Genomic DNA, 11025 nt, shown 5'->3' with positions numbered 1-11025 from the left:
GAGCAGTGTTTTAACAGGTGTAAAATGAGTGCCCGTAGGTGAGCAGTGATTTAACAGGTGTAAAATGAGTGCCCGTAGGTGAGCAGTGGTTTAATAGGTGTAAAATGAGTGCCCGGGGTTGAGCAGCATTTTAACACACTGAAACTGTGTGCCTGTAGTTGAGTTCAGTGTAATGTGCATGCTGACAGCCAAACAATGTGTAAACCAGCGTGATCCATTTGCGCGGAGCTGCACACCGCGCCAACAAGCTAACCGACGGGCAACGTTGAGCAAGCTGTATCAAAACTGCCTTTACACAGACACACCTCCTAGCCTGTGTAGACAGTCATAAAATATAAAAAGCAATGGCCAGGTTCAAACCCAGGATACCATGCACCATAGTCAAAGTACTGAACCACTAAGCCATGACAGTTGCACTTAGAAATGCAGTAATAGCATATATATAGGAATGAATAGAAAGAGGAGCATGACAAAGCAGGTTTTGTGAAGCTGATACAATTCCAAAATGGCCAATCACAGGTAAGTGCAGGAAAAACGGCATATATAAGCCCCATAGGCAGGAATACACAGCATAACCGATTGTAGAACCGACTTGCAGCCAGGATGTCAGGTGTAGGTGAGGGTAGTTGCTTCCGAGTACAGAGGTGGGGCATTGAGGAGTCCAAATATATGGTTTGGCTCCTCGTCCATAATCATGAGGCCCAACTCATGCAGGGCCAGGTCCTGTGGGGAGCATATAGGGCTGAGGCGTGGGACCAGTTGGCACATGATCTCACCAGTGCCACAGGAATACCAAGGACTGGTGAGCAAGTCCGTCACCACCATGTGGACCTGAAGAGATGGAAGCAGGACCAACTGAACCGTTGGATCCAGGAGGCCCGGCAAATGCCCAATGCCCCACTACTGAGTAAGTTACATGTAATTATTTATGTAAGAAATTAACCTAGCTGATATTATGGAGATGTGTATTCCAATATTACTTTATTTATATTACAGCTGCAGGTGTCCGTTCTGCGAACCGTCGAGCCTATGGTGATAGGCTGGTGTGGTTGCGCCACCAGGCAGGTCAGTAATTCTCTCCCTGTAACTGTAAATAAATATATAAGTATGACAGTTAGCAAAAGAGTGCAGTGTAGTCACTAATTAATAAAATGTGCAAGTAACAGTGTAAGAGGGTTTACAAGTATTGCTTGATTACAAAAGTGTGATGCAGCCTGTAATCCAAACATAAAAATGAAACAAGTCTGAAATAAAGATGTCCCACCTGTAATATAATAGTACATAACCTGCAGCAGGCTGAAAAGTACAGCTGCAGAAGCTGAGTAAAACACATGTGTGAAATATATCCCTGTTGAAATACAGAAACATGACATAAGTGAGACTGTTGGAAAGGATTGTTATAACTACAGGTAAAACATGTCAATAAAGCCTAGAATTAAGTACCATACTGAATCGTAAAAATAAAACAAGTGAGAGAGTGTGAGAAAGAGGTATGAATCCACCAATAAAGTAGTAATAACTCCTGAATAAAGTATACTGCAGTCAGTACAGAATGAAATGAATGTGACAGGCAGAACTAAACAGTAACGTGTTGAAAACAGTACTGCAGCTGGAATGTGTGTCCCAAAATCTGGATATGTTTCTCTCAGTCTGCAATATGCAGATAGTATGGTTGTCTGAAATACCAAGCATCCACAGTTGTCTATAGCTATATAAAGGAAATGTAGCAGGATGATGTAGCTGAACAGAGCCAAATATGAATGTGTATGAATAACAATGAAATATATATTGATGTAGCAGTAACATTCCTATCACCAACCTGAAGTAGTTATCACATAGGAAACTGTAGGCAGAACTGTAGTGTGTATATATCTGCAGCTAGTAGAAATGTACAGCATATGTATTGGTATTTGAAGTTGTTAATTAAATTTTCTTCACCCAACCCTATAACCACATATAATCCATTCCACGTGAAATTGGTATGTGCAATCACAATTAGCACCCCTGGACATTTGTCCTGTTGGTTCATACATATTTGCATGTACGTTGATGCATCTGCCCTGTTCATACATCCAAACCTGATGGCCTGTTGCCATCAATCAACCCTGCATGTTGTTGGATTGTGTATTGCTGTTCAAATTATGCATGTGTTATGCTTGCTGTTCAATGGCTTGAATATATGGGTGTTTGGTTAATGGGAATACTAATGCATGCTGTTACAACTAATTGTGAATGGTATTGTACGTTACTAACCCAAACTGTCATAACATAATGCAAAACATAGGACGACAGGGAAGGCAGGTTACAGCGGACCCACCTCTCCCACCTCAGCTGGCGAGTGCACCTGGCAGTAGTGCCCAGGCCGGACCCTCCTCCGGTGGCCCTGTGCCACCTGCAGGTGGAAGCACTGCAGGGGATGGGGCTCATCCCCCCTCTGCAAGCGTGGCCAGAGGAGAACATCCACTCACCCTCCGTAGTGTCCGAACAGTGATGCATAGGGAGATCCAGCACACTGTGCTTGGGCCCCTACGCCAGCTTGAGGCACGGGTGGCACAACTCATGGGTGTGCCTGCTGCCCGGCCTACACAGCCCCCAGCACAGCCCCATCCTGGGCAGTGAAGGCACAGTGGCAACTGCCCATGGGTGGGGATCTCAGTTCCACTGTTACCATCTGTGGGCTCATGGGCTCGAGATATCCAAACATCCATCCCCATCAATTGTGTAACCCCCCACATGTGTCATACACCACCCCTGTATGCATCTTGTTTGTCTTGTCTGTTAACTTACCCAACCTATCTCCCCAGCTATACCGACTTCCTGTACCTGACATACCACTGTCACCTGAAAAAAAAAAAAAAAGGCACTCTGTACCCACAAAAAAATTACGCCCCATACATAGCTGTCCATTTTGCACACATGTCTGCTGAACATGTAAACTGTCAATTACAATTGGCTGTACAACAAGTATTATTGTTGTCCTTACACCTCTCTCAGGGGTGGAAGGTTTCAAATGTCACACCAAATTACAAACATATGCACAGCTGTTGCTGATGAAGAAATGGGCAGCTATGGGCCTTACCTACATCCCTCCTGCAAAACCTGAGCTTGTTTCCCTACTGCCCTACCCTCTTTGTGACCCCTTTTTCACCACTTTCCTATCTCCCCATTTTCTTTTCTTTCAAAGAAAATAGAGCGGGTGTGCGCGAGAGTAAGCACTTTTAAGCAGTAGTAAGCGGGTGTGCTGGTTAAGTGGCAGTGCGCATGCGTGACCTCCGCGCAAACCAGTGCTAACCCACTTACAACTGCTTAAAAGTGCCTTAGCCACTCTGAATGAGAAGGCCTGTAGTTTTCTCAGCAGCAAAATAAAATACCTCCCTCAGTCTCGAACCCAGGACCTTGGAAACACTAGTCTGCATGACTTACCACTAAGCCATGAGTACTATACAAGAACATTGTGCTGAAAGAAAATAGTAGGAATTAATTTAAAGGGAATATACAAGTCTAGCACACAAAGCATGTCATGTTACCGCCCCATTAGCTTGACAAGCCTTATCTGCAAAGCCATGGAGAGGATCATAATGGAACTCATAAATAAAGACATAGGGAACTTGCAGACTTTGGATCCAACCCAGTTTGGCTTTGTCAAAGGCAGATCCTGCCTCTTAAACTTGGTTGACTTTTTCGAGACAGTCACCAAGGCCATTGATGAGGGAAAGGCAGTCCATACAGCCTACCTCGACCTGGCAAAGGCCTTTGACACAATACCCCACTCAGGTATCATCGAAAAACTCATCAGCTTGAATGTAAACCCATACATCACAAGATGGGTTGCAAACTGGCTAAGTGACAGAACCCACAGGGTCAGAGTTGCTGGAGCCATGTCAGACTCAAAGCCTGTCACAAGTGGTGTCCCACAGGCTCAGTCCTGGGTCCACTCTTGTTCCGCAGCTACTTTTCTGAAGTACAAGCAAACACAGGAGGGTTATGGCTGACAAAGTTTGCACATGACTGCAAACTGGGCCATAGTCGAAAACACATCTGACACAGATATCCTCCAGAAGGGCCTCACAGAAATGGATAACTGGTGCCAGAGCCATGGCCTGAAGTTAAACGCCAAAAATGCATAGTCATACCCTCGGGAAAAACAAGGTTACCCCTAGCTACCATATAGGTGGCAATCCACTGAGCACAGAAAAAGTCATCAGGGATCTGGGGACCCAGGTTGACAGTAGCCTTTCGTTTGACACTCATGTTGCTAAAGTAGTTAGGAAAACCTTCTATATCGCCCACCTGATCATGAAGGGATTCACATCTAGATCAAGGGAGGTCATCGTCCCCTGTACTCATCACTCATTAGACCTATGATTGAGTACAATGCCCCATTGGAATGTATCTGACCAGACACCTGCTGCAGCTTGATAGGCCCCAACAGTCCCTCACCAAAAGGATAAAGGGTCTCAAAAATATGTCTTATGCTGCCCGACTGAAAGAACTCCAGCTCTATTCAGTCTCATACCGCTTGCTCAGAGGTGACCTGTGCCTGACATATAAGGCCATGTCAAACCCAGATTTGATGAATATGCTTCACCTCAAAAATCTAGATCCCTCAGAACCACAAGGCGGGAGACTTAAACCTTGACACGGTTATAAATAGAATGTGCTGGAGGGACAGATTCATCACCCAGAGACTCCCTATGCTGTGGAACAAAATCCCGGTGCATGTGAGGCAGAGCACCTCGCTGGCCTTGTTCAAGAGGAATCTTGACCAATGGATGGGAGATCGCAGATATACCCCAGGGATTACTTCAGTGTCACTGCTTGACAGAGGCACAGCAAAATGATAGGCATAGTTTTTATTCAAACTAAAGGGGTGGCGAAAGCCACATAACTATGGGCTAGGCTTATAAATGCCCTTGGGCAGATAGCCTAGTATGAACCTATGAACCTATGTATATTTACTGTCAAATCTAGTGGATTTGTAAAATAGTACTGTGTGCTGAGAAACAGTCATGCTAGTTGGTAGCTACTAGGTAATAATGTCACAGTAGCATCTGGCAAGCCACACACATACTCAGAGCAGGATAAACACAGCCATAGTTGAATAGTTAAGAGTGCAGACATAGCAACTGTGACTGAGTTACAGGGATGTCCCTGATGTGAAAACAAATGTCAACTGTGCCCCACTGACACCCTGCCAAATGTACTAACAGTAGCTTACAGAACAACATGCATTGCAGTGTCTACAACACAGCCTGAAATATGAGAGACATACCAACCCTTACACTCACATAACAGTGTCCACAGCAAACCAGCATGGTCCCCACCCTGATAATCTGAAAGGGCTATGCCTACCTAACAGACCTTTTTATAGCACAGGCCTGTATTCACAGTGAGAACTGCAATCACTACACAACAGGCTGCATGCAATTAGTAAATGCTGGCTAAAAATTGGTGCAGAGGCCATCACATGGACATGTGCAGATACCTACAAAAGCATTCTGTACTCCCAGTCCACACATGCAATACTGTCATTGCACCCGCTGGATGTACAGAGAGAGAGGGGGGAGAGAGAGAAAACCAAAAAAAAAAAAAAAAGAAAGAAAGAAAGAAAGACAGAAAGAAAGAAAGAGAAAGAAATAAAACCGGAAACATCAAGGCAAAGAGGCAGACAGCAGGCCAAGTAACTGCAAGCCTACACAAACAGCTGCAGCAAACACAGGTAATGTAAAGTACTACTATAATACTCTACATACTGTGAACCCTCCGGATGTGTTATTGGTCTGTATCTATGTATATGAGGATGTGCATAGGGACGGGGACATACTGAAACTGTCACTGAAGGCTCCACATACATATGTATGTGATGGTAGCTATGTGCTCATAGCAATGTAGGTTGTAGTGCAATGTACAAGTAGGTGGTACAGTAATGGGTGTTCAGCAGTACGTTACTGTGTGTATACATATGTGGACCTAAAAAGGAGTATATATATATATATATATATATATAACATGTGTATATGTATGTATATTGAGATATGTATGTATATATATATATATATATATATATATATATATATATATATATATATATATATATAATATGCATATGTGTATACATAGATAGACAGGGATGTAGAAATACATACACAAATATAGTTTCACAGTGCCATAGTATAGTACTAGGCTATCTGCAGACAGTGTATAGAATAGATTTAGAAACCTGCGCCTCTGTATAGTAGTGACAGAGTGAAGACCCCCCTACATAATAACATTAGTGTACTGTGCCTCTGTCTAGTAGTGACACAGAGAAGACCCCTGCTGTAAACCTATGATCTCCCATCCACTTGTCAAGAATGCATATGAAGAGTGTCAGTGAGGGTCTCTGCCTAACATGAACTGGGATCCTGTTCCACAGTATGGGAAGCCTCTTAGTGATGGATCTGTCCCTACAGTATGTCCTATTCATATGTGTGCTGAGGTTTAAATCCGTAGCTGTTGTGCTTCTGATGGATCTGGATTGTATGAGGTGGAACATGTCCATCACTACCAGATTGGATATGGCCTACTACATCAGGCACAGATCATCCCTACGTAGGCACTATGCTATGGAATAGAGCATGAGTTACGTTAGTCTGGCAGCATATGACAAATGTTGCAGACCCTTGATCCACCTGGCGATGTACTCATGGGGTCCCCCTAGCTGTTGCAAGTGCCAAGTGAGGTACATACCAAATGGGGCACAGTACACAGTCATGGGCCTGATAAGGGAGGAGTATAAGGGTACAATGACCCCTTTTGATGTGGATGTGAATCCCTTCATGATAAGGTGGGCAAGGTAGGAAGTCCATCCAACCACTTCAGCAACGTGGGTGTCAAATGAGAGGTCAGCATTGCACAGTGTCACCAGGTCTCCGATTACTTTGTCTGTACTCAGTGGGTTATTGTCTATGTAATAATATGTTGGTACCTTGTCCGTCCAAAAGGGTATGAGTATACATTACGTGGCATGCAGTGTCAGGCCATGACTCTGCCACCAGTTGGTGTCCGTGAGGCCTGTCAGTAGGATGTATTTGTCAGCAGGTGTATTGCCTATGGCGCCTAGTATGCAGTCATCTTTGAACATTGTAGGCCACTACCCTCCCATGTCTGCTTCCACATCTGAGAATGATATGCCGAACATGAGTAGTCCCAGGACAGAGCCCTGTGGGACACCACATGTGACTGGCTCTGAGTCTGACATGGCACCAGTGAGGTTGACTATAGGGTTTCTATCCGTTAGCTGGTTTGCAACCCATCATGTGACATATGGATTTACATGTTAGCTGTTGATCATGTCTATGATGGCAGAGTGCGGTATTGTGTTGAATGCTGTAGGCAAGTCCAGGTAGGCTGTATGGACTGCTATGCCCTCAGCAATGGCTATAGTGACTGATTTGAAAAGGTCAGCCAGGTTCATAAGGCAGGATCTGCCCTCTACAAAGCCAAACTGGGTGGGATCAAGTGTCTAAGTCCCCAATGTCTCTGTGTATGGGTACCATAATGATCCTTTCCATAGTGTTGCAGACCAGGCTGGTTAAGCGTATGGGGCGGTAGTTACCAGGGTCTGTAGAGGTGCCTCCTGTGTGGAGTGGGACTACTGTTGCAGTATGCCAGTGTCCGGGTACATATGCTGTAGTAAGGCTATGGCCGAATAGCATGTAATGTGCATGTGTAGCTCCTCTTGCAGTTCACGTAGCATGCAACCTGCAATACCATTGGGTCCCATTGCTGCTGTGTTTACAGCTCCACTGAGGGTGGTTCCCAGCTGGACATCTGAGTTGACAGGGAGGTTACAGTCAGCTGGGATAAGTAATTCCACATGTGTGGTTGAGGGAATGTAGAAACCTGCACTGAACCTGTCTGCCAGACTGTTGGCATTATCTGTGTGCTCAGTGTAGCGTATGTCACTGTGAACTAACTGTGAACACAACTGAGGGTTCCCACCCAGGTGTGTAACATAGTAGAGGAAGGCCTTGTGGTTATCTGTAGTGACCATAGCGATGTCCATCTCATTGTTGGCCTTGCATGTTTGTACGACAAAACCCATCTGTCTACTACTGCTAATGAGTAATGCCGTAGCTCTATGGAAGTATGCTCTGCCGTGCAGTAGCTACCATCTGTTGTTATACAAGTTGTTCAATGCTGGGGTCCACCAGACAGGACGCCTGCCCTTGGTGGAGATGGTCATGGTTCCATTTGTGATTGCATGATCCATGCATTCTTGGAGATGTCTGTAAAAGCATATGTGAGGGTGTCTGCATTGTGGGAAGTGGATTACACTGGCCCAGTGGGCATTCAGGATACAAACTCAGTTATAAGACGTGTAAAGTCGGCATGTGAGAGGTCTCCCACTGTAGTCTGTTGTGTTGTGGGGGAGGTGGGATATGTATATCCAGGGTGATTAGTCTGTGGTCAGATGTGACTAGTGAGGGGTATCCTTCCAGTGTGTAGCACATTGTCCCCATGTTTGTGATGATCAGGTCTAGTATATTATCTCCTGTTGTGGGAGAGGTGACTAGCTGTTCCATTGCATTTGACATAGTGAATACCGGGAACCTTTGGGCTAGGGTGTTTGGGGTAGAATAATGCACCCAGTGTATGTTAGGGTAGTCGCACTATCCCAATATGATGGTGTGTGGTGGGACATTCATATCCTCCAATGTCTACAGGAAGGCCGACTGTGGTCCCTGAGATCGGGAGGGTGGTCTGTAACATGCTACCAGTTGTATAGCAGGTTTGCCTACGGTTATCTGCACCTGGAAGGTCTGTGATGCTTCATGTGTTGCCACTAACCTGGAGGTGTGTGTGTCCTCCATGAATATGGACACACCCCCCTCCCTTTTTTTTTTGTCCCGAGTCCTGGGGCCAAAATGCATGATACGGGGTATAGCCTGGTACCGCTGGTGTGCTCTCAGGAGCCTTGAACCAGGTTCTCACTTACTGCACAGAGATTGGTAAAATATGTACGTACAGATATATGTAATACACACATACATATATAGATATCTGTAGAGACTTACACATATACAGATAGATCTGACTGACAACAGATATGTCTGTGTATGACTATCTCTCACTCTCTGTCCCACCCCCTCACACTCACACTCACCCTGTGTCTCTCTCTCACTCTCTCTCCTTCTCTCCCCACATCTATATGTATATATCTACATCTATATATACATATGATATATACATATATACAAACAGATATATATCCACATACAGATATCAATATATCAATACATATATATACATATATAGACTGTGTGAGGCACATATGTGCAGATGTCTTGCTACAGGTGCCTGGTGTCACAGGCATGGAGTGAACACCAGTGTGGATACTGGAGTACCATACCCCATTCAAAAACACTGACACCAGTAACCACCACATATGTACATGCCTGCCCACCACTGCATGTGTCAGGGGGGAACAGGGTCAACAAGTGTACAATAGGCCCCACATCGATACACACAGTGGCACACTAGTCCTGTAATACCTGTACATGGAATGTGTCAGCGGACATGGTGTGTCAGCTATGGACATGTAGGTCACTGTACCCCTCCACACCCCACAATGTCCTACACGGTATGTACCTCCCATGAAAGCTACAGATATGGTGAAGGACACAGACATATGCAGGTAACTGTGTCAATGCACTCAAACACCACAGAGCACACACGGACTACCTACATAGAGGTTACCACTGCTGGATATACATAGTTCGGTCACACCCATGACAGTTGTCTCCCAACCATGGTAACACCTCCAACATCCACAACACAAATTACCTACGTCTGTCATCCTTGTCACTGCAGTATAGAGCACATGGTGGAGGTACGGGACCCTACCCACAGATATGACATACCCTGTAGCAGACCACACAGAATTAAGAGGCAAGCCTCCCCATGAGTAGATGTCAGACATACCCCTGCTGAATGTTATGCTGATAGGTAATATGCCATATGAGTCACCCTGTGTAACTGTTTGTAAGGAGCAGGTACGATCATAACACATGTGTCACAAGGGGCAGGGTAGCATAACAGTATGCTGCTGTAGGCCCAGGGCCAAAAGCACACTACCTACCTAGGACACAATGCACACCCATTAACACATTGCAAACGGAATATGTGAGGTGGAATGAGTGTGCTAGTGACTGGGTGCATATTGTGTACTGGTGTGATTGCTCACCATGACTGTCTGTCTGTCATGGTAGTGTGTGTCCTTGGTGTGAGGCCAGAGACAGGTGTGTGGGGTATTGCGATCAACACATACTACATTGCCATATGTTGTGCTGTGTTACCCTGTATGTCACTGTGGTGTTGGTAGGGTTATGGCAAGTAAGAGTAGTGTGCAGTACCAGTGACATATGTAATGTGCATTGTGTGCAGTGCATGGGCTGATAATGTTTCCCATACAGTACCTTGATTCAAACCCCCAGTGTGAGGTTGTGTATTGTACCTGAAACAGTGTATTGACTGCTGCAGTATACTAGTCTGTTGTATGGAGTGTGCCAGGTACCGTTGCACAGTTGTCGGATGAGCACTGATATCTGGTCATGTACATGTGTATCCCCCAATAGACAGACAGATGCTATATATGGTGCCTAAGTTATATCACTGCAGTCAAGTATAATGTGTATTATGTGTGCTATAGTCTGCTGACAGATATTGCTGACATATTTCCCTTCTCCTTTTCAGGGACATGGTTCACCAGCGGAACCCAGTCTACTCCGCTGCAGAGGAGGAGGAGATACACCAGAGCCTGGTGTGGGATTTCGCTGTACTCTTTTCCTGCACTAGCCAGAACCAGCAGGAGAGGGCTGCACTGTGGCAAGACCTGGTCCGTCGGGTAAATGACATAGGCACACATAACCGGACATATGAGCAGGTATGCCATCACTGCAGTAATTTAATTAGAAATGTCTATCAGCGTGCGTCGGATATCCACAGGCAGCAGCTTGCCACAGGTGGTGGGGTGGCTAGACA

This window comes from Protopterus annectens, chromosome 1.part0 (genome assembly GCF_019279795.1).
Source record: "Protopterus annectens isolate FY-2018-M chromosome 1.part0, PAN1.0, whole genome shotgun sequence".
In the NCBI taxonomy this organism is placed as follows: domain Eukaryota; kingdom Metazoa; phylum Chordata; order Ceratodontiformes; family Protopteridae; genus Protopterus; species Protopterus annectens.
Note: the sequence above shows the minus strand (reverse complement) of the source record.